The 16,184-nt window shown below is 52.0% G+C and overlaps 1 long non-coding RNA gene across 8 annotated transcripts in view; it reads left to right on the forward strand.

Annotated features, from left to right (window-relative positions):
* The first annotated feature begins 4,460 nt into the window (after window positions 1-4,460).
* The window catches only part of LOC112641435 (uncharacterized), a 33,718-nt gene continuing 21,994 nt past the window's right edge, over window positions 4,461-16,184 (forward strand). For 3 of the 8 annotated variants that reach the window (XR_007401092.1, XR_007401096.1, XR_007401097.1), the window contains exons 1-2: window positions 4,461-10,727; window positions 12,634-14,643. This is a non-coding gene — a long non-coding RNA (uncharacterized LOC112641435). The remainder of the gene's footprint in view (window positions 10,728-12,633; window positions 14,644-16,184) is intronic. The other 5 variants (XR_007401094.1, XR_007401095.1, XR_007401098.1 and 2 more) reach the window with 3 other exon arrangements.

A 16,184-nucleotide genomic window follows, 5' to 3' on the forward strand; every position in this document is an offset into this window, starting at 1 on the left:
GTTGGGGGAGGGAAGAGATAAGTAATATGAGAGGGTGACAGGCCACCCACTCAAAAATATTCTGAAGAGTAATGTAGGGCGTGGGGCCAGGGAGAGGCAAGGTTGGTGTCATTCATGCCAGAAAGCATCAGAAATGAAGGCAGGAGGACAAGGTGTAGGGGTTATAGGACTGAGTGAGAGTGGTCCCTCTCTGGGCCTCAGTTTTCTCATCTGTAAAATAAGGGGGTTGTACCAGACAGGCTGCGTACTTGATCTGCCTGTCACCCAGCCCAGTGGAGGCGGAGAGGAAATGATGCATTGGAACGGGCTTTTCCTGGCTCAGCTGCATCCTGCTAACTCAGAAAGAGACCCCCACAAACGAAATTTTGGTACAGTCTGCACCCAGCATTGCTGATAAACTGATAAATGTTGAAACATTGCTGTCTGGGTTTGCTTATAAAAAGTAACTGCCAAAAAAATGTAGTTTCCAGGCTGAGTCACAAGACTAGAGGGAACCCTGCACTCCACATTCTGGGGTACTGGCCAGATGAATGCCAGAGCAATTTTTTGCTGCGCAGTGTTAAGAATGTTCAAATAAATATATAATCCCATTTCAAGTGCAGACCACAAAATCACATCTTGTGTGTGTGTGCGTGTGTGAGCACGCGTGTGCATGCGACATGTGTGCATGTGTGACATTAGGAAACATTGAGAAGCAACAGCTTTTCACTTTTGTTTTTGTTTTTGTTTTTTATTCTTTGAAAGACTTCTATGCCAGAGGTTACAATGGCAGAAAGAAGGAGGGCCCGTGGGGGACAAGGACATGCGGGGGAGACATTTTCCAGTTTACCAAGGTAAGCGCACAGGTCCCTCTGTTTTGAAACCTGCAAAGCACTCAGAGCTTCTTAAATTAGGAAGCATCGTTCTTAATGGACCCCCTGAGGCAAAGCTATTGCTAAAAGAACAATCTGAATCAGTGAAACCAGGCTGGGTGGCTCCAATGTTGGCTGAGTCCAGGGTCAGCACCCACTCAGGTGTTCAGCTTCGAGACAGCATGCCTTGGCTGAAGCATGGACTGGGAGCGAAATGGGTGCTCCTTGGCAAAGCCTGGTCCCGTCAGCCCCAACTCAGAAGGCGAGTTTCCTGTTGCCATGCTGAGCGCCCAGTACTAAACGCCTAGTTAAAACTCTGGGTCTGTTGTTCGGACTTCCTCCCCTTTCAGCAACCTGCCTTGCTTTAGGCCTTCTGAGTTTGGCAGAGAATAATCTATTCTAATCAAAGATGTACAGAAAATGATACCATCTTCCATTTGTAGAGCATTTCACCCACTCTGAGTTCATACACATATCTAATTAGACAACGTTAATTCTAAATAGAATGAACTAGCTCACTAAGCCAACAAGCTCCATTTCCTGAGAATTCTGGAAGGAAGCTTCAAGCACTGTGAGATCAGTTCCTTTAGCCTACAGAGGGTCTAAGAGAATCCCATTAGAATTAGAAAAAAAAAATAAACTGAGATTTGGAAGATTTGAGTTTGCAAATATATCATCTAAGACAAATGGTTTTAAATAAAATTCAACTTAGGGTGCCAGGCCCTGAGCGAAGTGCTATAAGGAACAGAAAGTAAGACAGAGCCCCAGCTCCTGAGGGGCAAACAGTCTAGCTGGCGTGGCCAGACAGTATATACGCAAATTCATGGGACAAATCAAAGAAAGGAGAGATTAAACTACGCTCCACCGTGATCCAGGTTCTCACTTGCCAGGCCCACTTTCTTTCCTTTGTCCCTCCTGGCACTGGCCAGATGTCTGTGCAAATTCTCTGTTCCTGGGTTTTTCTTATTGGGCCATGAGGTCTACCCCCAGGGATATCCCCAGGGACTTTCTGTACTTTAAAGCCCCCAGACTACCCCATTTCTGCCGACACCCCTCTAAGCCACTACTTCTTTCTACAGCAAGCCCCAAGGGTTCAATCTTTCTCATTTCTCTGAAAGGGATCTGGCTCTATTCAAGACTAATGCTTAAGAAGCACAGTTTTCTTGCTCCTCACTTTCTTGCTGTGTTTTAGGGGTTTAACTACAGAGAAAGAAAGTGGACCAAAATAGAAACATTCAGAAATGACGAGATACAGACTCTTCAAAAGATTCCATGAGGCCTGGCTCCTAGTTTATAGCTTCTGATTTCCTTCTGGAAGCACCATTGGAGTTTGGCTCTCTGCTTTTAATACCAAGGGTGTGCTAATAAAAAAACAAAAACAAAAAACAAAGCTGTCCCTGTGCAGATGCTGCTCCTCCAGGAGGTTGGGTAGAGGGCTTCAGAGGGGAATCACAGTCAACTGCAAATGCTTCTGGCATTCTGAAGTCCTCCCGGTATGACTGAGGCATTGCACATTCTACGGCCTCACCTCTGCACCATCCCAAGCTTGCTTACCCAGTGCTGATGCCTGGTTAGCCCTCCCACCAGGCTTCAGTCCCTTTCCGAGAATTACCAAGGTTTTCAAGGACACTCTCATTTGGGATTTAACATAACCGAGCCCAGAGCCCATCGGTAGGTGATCTGAAATTGGTTTTCTGAGAGAAGAATCTGAGTGTGTGAATATCCCCTTATCAAACCTCAGCCTCCCTCTCCAGCTCCCCATGAAGCTTGGTTCACACACACACACACACACACACACACACACACACACACAGCCAATGAAGGTGAAAGCACAGCACAGCTGGGAGCCCCTTCTAGATGCACTGCTATAACTACCACTTCCACCAGAGACAAGCTGCACTTCCCTCTAGTCTGAGACTCCTCTTTGCTGTGGGGCAGAGCAGCTCTGGCTTCCGCTGGGGATCACCTTAACCTAGTTGTCATGGGCCACAGGGAAGAATTCTCCACCTTGTCTTCCTTTATATCCATGGATTCGATTCTTCAGTATCTCCCCCCTTCAGACCATCACAACACACATCTGCATTTTTAAGTCCCTCTAAGCTTTTGCTACTTTATAAAGTCCAAGCTCTAATTAAAAACAGATTTCCCTCCCACTTTGGGGGCACAGTGACTTGCAATTTACCATGACTTTCTTTGAGAATAATAGTCATAGATGGATTGGGTGGGAGGGCCAGGAGGAGTTTACTGCAAAGTAGTTGGATTGGGGTCATCAATGACAATGAGAACAATTATAAACTTTTTATTTTAATGAACTTATATACTAACAAATGGTATAATTCTAGAGCCACCTTTTGTTTGCCTCAAGAAATAGCCAATTCACTTTACATTTTGTAAAAGTTCTTCAGGCATTTAAAAGCAATGATGGGGGGGGGGTGATGAGGTGGAAGCATGCAAGGGATTGGTGGCAACCACTTTCAGTTTATTAATTCTACTTCCTCCAGGTTTCTCTTAGGACCTGTTAGACTGAAAGGAAATGACTTTTCACCCCCTCTCTTTTCAGTCACTGCTTTATCTCCTCACTAGAGTTGGAATCTCAGTGGGGAGGAAAGACGGAGTGGGGAGGAAGGACCTGATTATCCAGGACTCTGTCTAAAATAGGGAGAGAGATGTAGTCTGCCTGCTCCTTCTGGCAAGAAGGTGCTTTGTAGAAACTGAGGCCTGAATTTTTCTTGAAGAAGCTAAAAAAGATCCTTTGATTTCAGGGTGGATGGGGAGGAAGTAGGACTTGACAGCACCCCAAACCTGTGGGCAGGGCCTCAGTCTCACTGGGTAAGATGAGCCCACCCTACCCCCACCTCCGTCCTGCTCTCTCCAGCTCCCTCAAAGTCCTTGGCCTCTGGCCTCGGCACTGCCCAGTCCTCCAAGCCCAAAGACTTGGGAAGGCGATGTCTGCTGCCCCCCGCCCCGCAAACAGACATTCCGGACCCCAGAGACAATGTGGTGGATCAAGCCTGAACATGGGAACCCTCCATCACTTCTATTCAGTTCAATCTGAGACCCTTTAGGAAGCGAACGCATGGGCTATTCTCCAAAGCGCACGGAAAGGGGCTCCGTCTGACAACCGGACAGGATATTTGAAATCAGGGATGTCTCGGGAAACCCTCTAAGTTGGTCCTCGCCCCCTCCCCACGGAGGTTGGAACAGAAAACCGGGCTGTCGAGCGTCTGAGTTCGGAGGGGCGCAGGGCCACAGGCGCGAACCGCCAGGAACCCCCGCGCCAGCGCCAGCGCCAGCGCCCCCGCCCGCGGGAGGAGCGCGCGGCGGGGCGGGGCGGGGCGGGGCGGGGCGGGGCGGGGCGGGGCGGGGCCCTGCCGGCTCCGCCCACCCCGGCGAGCTTCTCTCTCCGCCGCTGGCCGTTGGCTGGGCGAGGCCCCGCCCCGAGGCTCCGCCCCCCGCGAGCGCCGAGGCTCCCGGAAAACGGCAGTTCCCAACTGCTGCGCGCGTCCCGGCGGCGCGCAGAGCCTCGTGCGCTCTCGGGGCGGGATCGGGGCGGGACGCCAGAAGGGTCCGAGGCCGGGTGCGCGGGGGGGCGCCGTCCTGGAGGCTGGGGAGCTGCGGGAGAGGAGACGCGCTCCTGCGCCTTCAGCCCGCCTGAGCCTGGAGCCCCCCGTAGTGGGTCGCTGCGGGTCCCAGACCGGCGGAAGGCGGAGGCTGGGACAAAAGATGGGGCCGCCGCGCATCTGAGTGTAGGGGAGGCATTGCAGGGGCTTCAAGTGGGATAGAGGATGTTGGGCTGGAGGCCGCCCCGCCCAGGGGTGCAGGATTTGGGCCCCAAATGGAAGGCAAGCAACTGTTCCCCACCCCCGCCCCAGGTCATAATATTGTCTGGGTACTTTAGGATCTGCCAAATCTCCCTTTTCAAGTTGCACTTCCAAGTCTAGATAGCATGGCCTACAACTTGGTGCCTGTGAAGTGAGCTTCACATGAAGTGCCTCTTTGGGGGCCACTGTGGGCCCTTTGAAGAAATTCTGGCCTGGAGGGTCTGGGGGGCGGGTGCACAAAGGAGCAGGTGTGATTCGGGGAGTGGGCTGGAGCGTGCTCTTACGGAGCAGAAGTCAGTGACAGCTCGTTGTACATAGGCCCTGGGCTGGGACCTGTGGAAAAGAATTTTTTTTTAAAAGATTTATTTAGTCATGAAAGACACACACACACACAGACACAGGCAGAGGGAGAAGCAGGCTCCATGCAGAGAGCCCAAGGTGGGACTCGATCCCCCGGTCTCCAGGACCACGCCCTGGGCCGAAGGCGGCGCTAAACCGCTGCGCCACCCGGGCTGCCCCGGACCTGTGGAAAATTAATGGACTTCAGGCAGCGAACACGACTGGGAACTCCAGGGGTGGGCAGGTGCCAGCCAGGGTTATTAAATGAGGACTAGGGTGTCCTAAAAGGGCTCGGAGGGGAAGTAGGTGAGGTGCTCCCGGTTGCCCAGCATTAGCCTTTTGCTATCAGTCCTCAGCTACCTTTGGGAGACATCTCCTGATGGAATCTGTACCGTCAGTGCAGTAGGGATGGAGGAAGAGAAGTTTGGGACCTTAACTGGCTCCCCACTAAGATACTCAGAGAAATATCTTTCTTTCACAGACCTGGAGTCCAGGAAAATCTTTTGACTGATCCAAAGTTCCAAAGGTTCTGGGTATCCAGGCTTTGAATCCATCAGGCACGACTATTCATGACTTAGTTGTTAAAAACATTATGGGCCTCTGGAAAGGAGCTCTTTCCATCGCAATATTCTCTTCTCCAGCTAGAACCCAGGGGTGATAAACTCTCATGACAGCCTCCCGGGAGGGAGAGAAGGAGGTTTGGCAATGGCCTCGGAGTTGGCTTCCATCCTTGGGTCTTTGGGAGGATCACAAGGCGTCAGGTCAGGATTCAGGTTAGCCATGGTTCAAGACTTGCCCAGGTGGCATATGTGGATGAAGGCAAGTTCACCGGGGCACAATGCCCTTACATTCATCTGATTTTCCAACCTGAGGCAGACTCGTAGGCAGGGAGTGCCTCATTCACTCTGGGCCCCTATGGCCTGGGTTTTGAACTGGCACAGAGTTGGCATCAGTGGTGCACATACAGGATCTTGAAGGCCCAAACCATAGGCACATTTAGAAGATCCACATCAGCGGGATGGGGGAGGAGCTGGAGAATCAAGTAAAATCATGTAAAAGTATCTGAAGAAATAGATCAATTTAACTACCGGAGAATGGAACCTGAGCAGGCCCCACTTGCTCACACTCTGTAAGTTGGACGTGCCTTCTGGAAACAGAAAAGCCACTAGGAAGTTCCATTCTCACTGAAACATGAAGGATTTCTGGGTGCACACTGGGTTGTCTATGGGCCATGGCAGTAAATACTTCCCTACCTCCAAGGTACCTTCCCGCTCCCTAAAAAAAAGAAGTATGGAGACTACGTATCCTAGCCTGTCTGATCACCCTGGGCTAACTTCCTGAAGGAAAGGGGATCAAGGAAGCACTAGGCCTACCCACCTGCCTGGCCCAAAAAGGTTAGAGTTGAAAGGGAAACATCTTCGAGGTGGGTGGGACTCTGGTCCTGCCGGTGCATCGAGTCAGAGCTGGGAAGGAAGGAAAGGCCCATTACCCTGGCTGGTGATATGAGCTCTGACTTTGAGGAGCGACCACCACCGCATCAGTGCTCTCTGGAGCCCCTCTCTCCCCAGGGCTGGTGGGCCACGATTGGCCTCCCAGGTCACATCCTCTGCTGTACTGGTCTTGCTTGGTCTTGTTCTCACTGGCTGTGGCAGAGTGTTTGGTCCCTAAAGCCCAGGAAGCTGAGTCCCCCTGCCCCCACATGAACATCTCTGAGAGGACAGGAGTCAGCTAGCTGCTCCAGGACATGGGGACGCCTCTGTGTGTGAGGGCTTGAAAGGCCATGGAGTGTGAAATTCTCAGATGTGCATCATGGCTGCAGGCACTGATGTCACCATAAGTTACACCTAATGGCCCTGTGAACACAAGTGCTTTCCAGACCGTCTTCTGAGGCAAACTCCCTTGCCTGCTCTGCAAAGTTTACTGCGGAGACACAAGGACTCAGGAGGCTTTCTGGACTTAGGGTACCCCCAGCCTACAGGGCCCAGGCCTTGCACTGAGGCTCCCTGCTTTGCTCAGACAGAAATCCCCCAAAAGATGAGCTGGAGCTGTCTGGCAAGAAGAGCAGATAAGAACAGCAGGATTGGGCCTCAACACCCCCCACCCCCACACTCCAAAGAAAAACCACACACACACACACACTCACACACACACACACACACACACACACACACACACACACACACAAACCAGCTTGAGAGCTATCAGAATTCTGGACAGTGGTTCCTGTCAGGATCTGTGTTGGGAGCTGAGAGCAGGAGCTCATCTCACAGGGACGTCTGCAAATGGCAAGTGACCACTGTCAAATATTGAACAAGGCCAATGGGGACGGTCATGTCTGAGGTCCTATTCATGGTTACTTCAGCCAGAGGCAGAGCCCCCAGCCCAGCCTGGTTCCTGCCAAACTTTGCCTAGAGTGAAGCAGGGAAGCTTGGCTTCTCTCCTCTGCTCTGGGACCACCAACCCCCCTTTTGGGAGGCACAGTAAAGCATCGGATCAAATGGAACCTAGGCATCCGCTACTTGAAGTGGTTTACTCCTCTGTGTGGTCCTTGTATGTCCTCTGCTCCCAAGACACCAGTCCCTGCATGGAGCCCTTACTGGCTGCATCATATGGCTAGTACACCCACATCTCCAGTATTGCAAAGTTTCCCTCCCTCCCTGGACACATCTCTAATATTAATGGTGGGGCCCTCAGATGAGCTTTAGCCACAAATTCAAGACAGTGAGGAATCCACCCAAAAAGTCCTGAGAGAGTGATCCCCCTGGGAGTCCAGGCAGAAGCAAAAGCAAACCTTCTCTTGGGCTTCCCCCTCCCCCAGGCCTCCTAAGTAAAGATGGGCAGGAGGAGAGGCTCCCACCCTAAGCCGCTAGAACCTGAGGCTACAGAACCATCAGAGAAGTCTGGACCATGGCTCTGGATGGGAGTAAGGTTGGAGACTTGGAAAGATGAGTAGTGGGGCAGAGGCAGTTCACCAGCCATGACTTACCTGCCCTTGGGCCTGTGTCTGCCCTTTAGACCATCTCTCTTCGGGTGGCAGCCCCCCTGCACGCCCAGGGAGCAGCCGCTGGAGGACCAAACGGGGGGTGGGGGGTTATGGTAGCCGTGGGAATCCTCGTGAACTTCAGAAACACCTCAGTTTCTCCCTGCCAGGGGCAGTTCCAGAACCCAGAGTGGCTCTGAGCTGGGGGGCAGGTGCAAGGGAAGACAGAAGAGTCACTCGGGGCAGAGCTTGCTTTCCCCCCTTCACTCTGATGGGGCAGAAAAACAAGACCATAAATTCTCTCAGAGAGCAGGGCCTTTCTTTGCCTGTTGGGAGCCCCTCACCCCAATATTTTAAGTTACCCCCAGCATTTAGCAGGCCCGCCAAGGAGTTTGCTGTAAACTTCGGAGCTGAGAGGCAAGTCTGCCTTAACTTCCTCTGACTGCCCCAGTGAGAGGAGCCACGGGGCGGGGGCACAGATGGGGTCATTGAGTCCTGCAGCCCTTCTTCGTTAGAATTCCGGGCTGACTTCTTGATCCCGGGTATGTTGAATGGCATGACCTGGGAAAATTTGGCTTGATGCCTGGGGGAGGCATGCCCAGATCTCACTGAGTCACCATTCAGTCCAAAGCAAAAACTGATGCTTGTCTTTTCTGGTTGGAGGGAGAGTTGAGGGACGGATAACACTCTTTCTCCAGATCAAATCAAAATCCCAATAGGAGGAGATACCTTGGTCAGGATGGGGGTGGAGAGCAAAAGAGCAATCAGCAGGCTTGGGGCAGGCTAGAAATATTCATGACACAGAGCATAGGCTTCCCGTGGCCGAGAAATCTCCAATTTGGCTTGTAGTAAATATGTAAACCTGTTAAAATACATTGATTAGCAAAGGATCTCCACTCAACACTCTTTAAACACCAACATCTGTTCCCAATAAATAATTCACATAGTAGATATTAATTAGAAGGCACGGGAGGAGGGAATGGCAGCTTTAAAAGGACACTGAGATACCTCTTTGCCAAGAAAGGCAAAAACCCACAGCCAGATGTGGAGGAAAAAGCACCGCGAGAGGCCCGCTTCCCTCTTCCTGTTTTGGACCACGCACATCACTCTACCCCTGCCCCCAGAAGGCAGGCAGTGCCACAGCTGCTTCCCACCCCTAGGACAACAGTGCCCCTGGAGACAGCTGTCCAAGCACAGCTGGCTGCTGCCCACAGCCATGAGAGGGGTGGCCCTGGATTCCTAGAGCTACAAGCCGTGGAGGGCAGCTCTCCTGACCCACCCCTCCACACATCCCCTCTGGCACCAGCAGGCAGAGGACTGGTTGCTCAGACATCCACTGAGGATGGGAGAAAGCATCATGTCCTGAAGGCAGCCTGGAGGCTCTGCTGATTAATTAAACCAGGGCCGTCAGAGACCCCCATCTCTGATAAGGAGCAGAAGTCAGGGGCCAGTGATCTTAAACCATCCCAGAGGATGCAGCTCCTACCTGGGGTTTTGGTGGGGGGGTGGGGGTGCGGGGCTTCCAAGCCCCTTGCCTCCTTTTCTCAGCAGTTTCCTTGGGAGTTTTGGCTTCTTTAGCAGATCATCATTGCTTTCAGCTTTGGGAGGAGGAGGGCTTCTGGGACCCCACCAAGGGGCCTTGTATTTACACTCCTGGACAGAGTGGGTGGTGGGGCTGACTTCTCTAGGCAGGATAACCCAGTTCATTTCCACGGAGCAGGAGGGAAGCTGGCCCCACCAGCTCCTGGGAGGCACCGGGGTGAAGTATATTCATCCAGTCTTCTCTGAATGAATAGTTTGTGCCAATCATTGAGACCACCTGGGTGGGAATTGAGATGGTGCATGGGGGAAAAGTACTTTATGCCCTCGGACATCTACTCTCTATCAAGTATTTGAAGAGTCTGAGGCCTGAAGTTGAGAAGCTGCTAGAGGTGGCCTGGGCCCTACACCTGCCAGCAAGTGCTGCCCTTGTGGGGCTCTTCATTTGCACAGAAGAGGGTTCCCCAATTTGTGTTGGAGAGCCGAGGTCACTGAGTACTGTCTCTGCCAGCACTGTAGCCCACTGAGCCCCTAAGCTAGCATGTACCCTGGGCCAGGAAGCCATCACACCTGGCACAGGGACCAAACAGCAGGTGGGACAGCTCTGGTGGGAGCCACATATCTGCCCAGGTGAAAGGAGTCCCAAAGTCACCCACATGTCTTTTGCTCCAGGAATGAACTGTGTTTAATTCCTGAAAGCTTTGTTCTTCTAAAGGGCTTGGCTTCATTCATTCTTTGTTCCAGAATCCCCTGGTGTTATTATTGCAATGACCATTTTCCTTCTGATTGGAGGAGGTATTTGAGATGGAATGCAACTACACTGAGGTGTCTCAGGATGAGAAGGGAAAGAGCTGGGTTGAGAAGGGACAGAGCCACACTTTCAGAACCAAAATCCAGAAAGAAAGGGAGGTGTCACCCTATGGAGAACCCCTCCCCACTCCATTACAAGTCCAAAAAGTCAGAGACCCGGCCCTGGGCAGGTGCCATGGCAACTCCTGAGGGTGAGGCTCAGTGGTTGGTAATCAGTGTGGACAGGCACCAGGGTGAACTCAAGTGAGGTCACAGTGGGACTGCCTCATGTTTGTAGGGCTGTTGTAGAAAGGGGGTGGCAGCTGGCTGGCCAGTTTCTTGGAGAACTTTTAAGTCCTCACACCATCGGCTGCAGGCTGCAGAGAAGAGGCTGGGGTGGCCAGGAAAGTAAGCCAGACCTTAGCATTTCTTGTGTTAACCGAGGGGGTTTGAGGCATCAAGTACAGGATTGGCCAGGTGCTGTGAAAAGAACCACCACCTAACATTTCAAACTTCATTGGAGGTGGGGCAGCAGAGGGTAAATCTCCTGAGTGGTGGAAGCAGGGCATCCCTACTAGGGAGACAAATGGGAGTCCCTTTGGCTGGAGGTCAGTGTGGCCTCTCTGGGCAAAGAGTGGGTGGTTCTTGGCTGATAGGCTAAAGGGTGGAGCTCGAGACTCTGTCACCTTTCCTTTCATTTAGGATGGTGCCCGTGGAAGCCTCTGAGTAGTCAGATAGGGCAGCCAATGATCAGACCACCATCTGGAGGGATTTAAGTTAGATGGATGATGGGGCCACTGGCCAAGTTAAGTGGCTTTGTTTTATCCACAAGGATCAGCATTTCTTAGTCTTAACTCAGAGGTGCCCAGATTGCAAAAGCAGAAAATAAGAGTGAATGAAAAACTAGAACACCGCCCCCCCTTCCCACCCCGCCCCCAAGAGAAAGCATTGGCCGGCACAGATCCCCAGAGTTGCGAAAAGCATGCCTCTGGAAGCCAGAGGTGGTCTTCACAGAAGAGTAGATTGATCGGCCAAAGCCAACCTCCCATTCTTCCCCCACCCCACCCCCCCACCACCCTTGCTGTGGCTCAGATGCTAACATGCTTTTTCCAATGACTCGTAGGAAGCTTTTGAGTGTCCAGCCAAGGGGAAGGATTATATCAGCAAAGGCAGAGTATAGGGATAGAATAAAGACAATCAGTGAAAGACAGGGTGAAGATCTCTGCTTCCTGCTTCCTGCTTCTCTCCCATAAGTCCATCCTAAATCTGAGGTCCCGTGGTCTGGGAGGGGGCAAAGCAAGGGGAACAAGTGTTTTCTGCTACTTCCTTCTTTTCCTATTTCCTGAGAAATTCAGGCAAGGTCAAGAGCAGGAATCTCACAAAGCACACATCTTATTTACCCCACTGCCTGCTGCTCTGCCCTAAGTCTTCCCAAGCCCCCAGCCATATATCCAACTCCGTCCTCATTTCTTGAGGTCCCTGGAATGTGCCTTACTCCCCTCTGGCCAGGCCTTCTGTTCCAGTGTGGAGAGCTTTTCCCCGACCTGTTTCATCTGCTCAAAGCCTGCTCATCATTCAGATCGCAGGTCTAATGTCATTCCCTGGGGAGCACCTTCCCAGGCCCCTTGGACCTGGCAGCTGTCCTATGAATCACTCCCTTGTGGCGTTTAGCACAGTTTGAACTCATACATTTATTTGTGTGATTATTTGACTCACGTCCTTCCCCCATCCCACAAGGCTGACCTTGCCTGATTTAGCTCACCATTTCCCCCAGCTTCTCTTACAATGCCCCAGCATTTAATAGGTTCTCAATAAATATTTGTAGAATGCATGAATGAAAGGGGGTGATATGAGTTCTCCTTTTCCTCACACTCACCTGTGCAACCCTCATTCATTGGGCAGTTCACTTGAATCACTCGGCTTCCCAGCTCCTTGAGGCACAGGGAAAGAAGAGGTGTGGAGCTGCAGGGGCTGGTTAGAGACCCATGTGAGGCCCACTAGCATAAAGATGAGACAGGAGGCCATTCAAAAAGCAAACACAGGAAACTCAGGAGACAACATTCAAGAGGGATGGCGGGGAGGATGGCCAGTGTAGAGGGGTGGGGGAAGAAGGTATGAGGAAATGTCTCATAAGAAGAAATCCAACAGCAGAAGCATGGGGTAGAACCGTGCTACAGATGTCCTGAGGGAATGGTTATCAGGCACCAGCCAGGAAACAGGCAGGTGCACCCTCTGGTGTTGTGGGCAGGCAGGGGAGCTGGGACAGCCTCTTTGGAAGACCATTTTTTAACATAAAAAGCATTTTTATCTTTAGCAGTCTCTCCAACAGACATGCTTGAGTAACTCTGTGAGGATATGCATGCAAGGATAGTTGTGGTAACCTCGCCATGTTAAGCAAATTGGAAGCAAACCAAGCTGTCGTTAATTGGGGAGTGGCCAATACATCTGCTGGGATATGATGCAGCCTCACCGAAAATGCGATGGGGATGTGGGCACTGATATGGAAACATATTGATGCATTAATTGAAATAAAGCAAGCAACAGATCGATATGTGTACTATGATTCCATTTAAGTTTTTATGGCTATTTGTGTGCATAAAATTTTATATATGTTCATGCATAGAAAAATATCTGCCAAGGATACATACATATTCCACATTTAACACCAATTTCCTCTGGAGAATGGGACTCAGAGTAGGATATTTGGGGAGACCCACCCTATTTGACTTTCCCTGTGGTATGGTGCAGAAATGAACGTGTGTTTCTTCTGTGGAAAAAGATTGTAGGATGTGGCAATGAGGTGGGGATCCTGCCCCCTCAGAGCTCAGATTCATTAGACTGAGGGAAGCAGAGGCCAATCGCACTGGGTAGAGAAGTTTTCTGGGGAAGAGCCGTTTTGAAGGATGGTCGCTTAAGGAAGAGGCATGGTGGAGGGAAGGTTTCTATCTATTGGGAGGTGTTGACACACTGGTAGGCTAGGGGGAGGAAAGCCAAGAGTGGAAGTAATTTCACAGGATGCTAAGGAGAGAGGGATACTTGGCTGGAGAGCCAGCCTGGCGTGTGCAGAACGGTCAGTGGGATCCAAAGTCCGAGTGGAGGAATTATCCTTAAAGAGTGGGGAGCATGTTTGGGGGAGGGTATGGGAAGATAACAGGGGGTGAGAGGGCCAGGAAGAGAGTTCAGGTCGATGACCTGGTTTTGGCCTATGAACTGAGAGTGGATAAGTCACCGAAGGGAGAGGGCTAGGGATGGAGATGGCTGAAGGACATCTGTCAGTAACCGGAAACTCTGGGAAAGGGAAAAAGGGGCTATTAGTAAACTGACTGCTCGTTGGCGGCAGAGGAGGGCCAGCTGAACTTAGCCATACCTTTGTAATAGAACAAGTCGGCAGTTCTGCATTTCTCTGTTAGCAGGGCTCAAGCGTAAGACTAGAGAAAAAGGTCATATTGTTCCAAGGCTGGGGACAGGCAGGGCCAGCCCAGCATAAAGGCAGATGTAAAGAAGCAACATGAGGTAGAGGAACATGATGTGGAACTGGGGACCTGCAAGCTGGGTCAAGCGCCACAGAAGCATTTTGAGAGAAGGGGCTTGAGGAGAGCCAGGTGGGAGCCTCTTAGGTGATGTCCAGGTTCAAGGTTTGGCTGTGGGGATGGTCCTCATGGGTTGCAGAGGTAGACAAGGTTGTCTCCACGTGGGAGTTGTTAAAATCGTCTAGGTGGCAGCAGGATTGAGGAAAAGATGAAACCTGGGAGCCTGAGGCCAGAGCTCTCAATTCATTCATTCGACAAATATTTATTGAGCACCTACTATGTGCCAGGCACTCTTCCCAGCCCTGGCAGGGAGGGTGGATCCCCTGGGCTGCTGATAGATGAAGATGGGAAGAAGAGGCTCACATGGCGTGGGGCTGTGGGGGCTCCAAGAGGAGAAAGCGTCACTAAGGAAGGAGCTAGAATAGAATGGTCAGAAAGATGAGGCAGGAAGTCAGGAGGGCGCTGCTGGCCTGGGATGGATAGGAAGAGAAGCTGCTTCTCTAGAAGAGCCGGGAGAGGAGCCATCCGGGAAAGGCAGGCTTCAGATGGGCTGCAGGCAGGAAGCTAGCACATTTTACAGCTTCCTCCTGGCAGCCTGCCCTGCTTTCCTTGCACCTCACACCCCGGGTCTCAGAATGGCACAGGGCTGGTGGCAGAGGAGAGAGGCAAGTCCTCAGGCACCACGAAGCTCCACCCAGGGACTGTGACACACTTTTCTGTGACTTCAGCTCTGGATTCCGGCCCTCAGCCACTGTGCAATGGTGGAGAGAAACAAGAAGGGTGGGTGAGGCATGGTAAGGCCAGATGCAGTGGTAGGAGAGACAAGGGTGAAAATGGAGGAGGAGCCAGATGATCCTCCCACACAGAGGTGGTAGGAATGGCCTGGAGGGAGGCGGTCAAGCACAGAGCCAAATGGGACCAAAAGGAAGAGAGGGTGTTATGGGATGACCACCAGGCACATGTGGTTCTACCGCGTTCTCGGGAGCCAGCAAACGTCCTTCAGTGGCTTTTTTCTGTCCTTCAGGCCACCTTGAAGTCAGGAGAAGGAGAGGGCTGGGGGGCAGTGGTGAGGGCCAGGAGCGCAGGAAAAGGCCTGGAGAGAGGGGGACGGGGATGCCCCAAAGGCCTGGGTTCGCTCCCATCCTCAGGGAGGATGCCCTTCCTTCTATCTGCACCCTTCTACCTTCTACCTGGCCCTCTGCCATTACGCCACCTTCCAGATGGAGCCCCACTTCCTAGGGTTGCCTGCTTTTATTCTGTCCCATTCTCTACACTACTGACCTTGTCATTTGACTTGAGCATCCTGGTCTTTATTCCCACCTCTTGGGAAACGGGGCCTGCCCATTGGCAGGGCATGGACAATCGAGTTGGGCTCTCTCAGATTCCAGATAAAGCTGTGAGGTACGGTGATTTAGGGCTTTCGGCTTCCCCTAAAGGCCAAGGAGGCTTTGTGGAGGAGGAGGGCCATTCTGAGCCCGGAAGGGTCTGTCTGGAAGAGATGGAGGCAGAAGCCATTAGAGGGAGGGAGGGAGGAAAGGGGAGGGGAGGGGGAAAAAGGGGAGGGGGAGAGCTGAATTCCTGAGGTCTTTTTCCTCCTTTTGCCATTGAAATCTGAAGTCTCACCCACAGGGGGTCAGGCTGCTCTTTGGGCTCCTGGCTCCCATCTCAGCAACTGCTACTTCTAGAGAAAGAAAACAAAAAAGCATTTCGGGGAAGGGACAGCAGGAAGTGTGGTGGGGAATCCACCCTTGCAATCCGCAGGGGCCACCTGAGAGTAGCAGCAGATAATTCTAGGGAAGAATAATAGGAGAGGTTAAAAAACAACAACAACAACTTGAAACTGCTTAGAAGATGGGCCGAGGCAGAAGTGTGGCGAACAAAGTGCCACAAACAGAGCCCCTTCTGGGGCTGATGGGGTGGGAGGGGAAGAGGGTACACACTCACTTCCACCCACAGTGAAGCCCTGTTCCTAGGGGTGGGGGAGGACGGGGCATGTAAGGCAGGCTCCTTCCCACAGAGGCTCCCAGGAGCATACCAGGGTCCCTTTGCCCTTTCACTTCCCAGAATGGCCTGCCAGCCAGTGCCAACATTTCCTCTGCTTCTGCCCTGGGGTCCCTACCTCGCCACCCCCCACCCCACCCCCATCTCTGTGGAGACTGTCAGGCTGATGACTGCTTGGAAACCACTCTGGTCCTTATAGACCAAACTTTTTCCCCCCGCCTTTCTTTCACCATACACAGGAAGAGCTCACAGATGCCAATGCATGCAACTGCCACAATGGCAGGGAATGTTAAGAGATGCCGCCCTGGGCTCCCTGTCCAGAGCAGAGGCGCTT

This window comes from Canis lupus, chromosome 12 (genome assembly GCF_003254725.2).
Source record: "Canis lupus dingo isolate Sandy chromosome 12, ASM325472v2, whole genome shotgun sequence".
Taxonomy (NCBI): domain Eukaryota; kingdom Metazoa; phylum Chordata; class Mammalia; order Carnivora; family Canidae; genus Canis; species Canis lupus.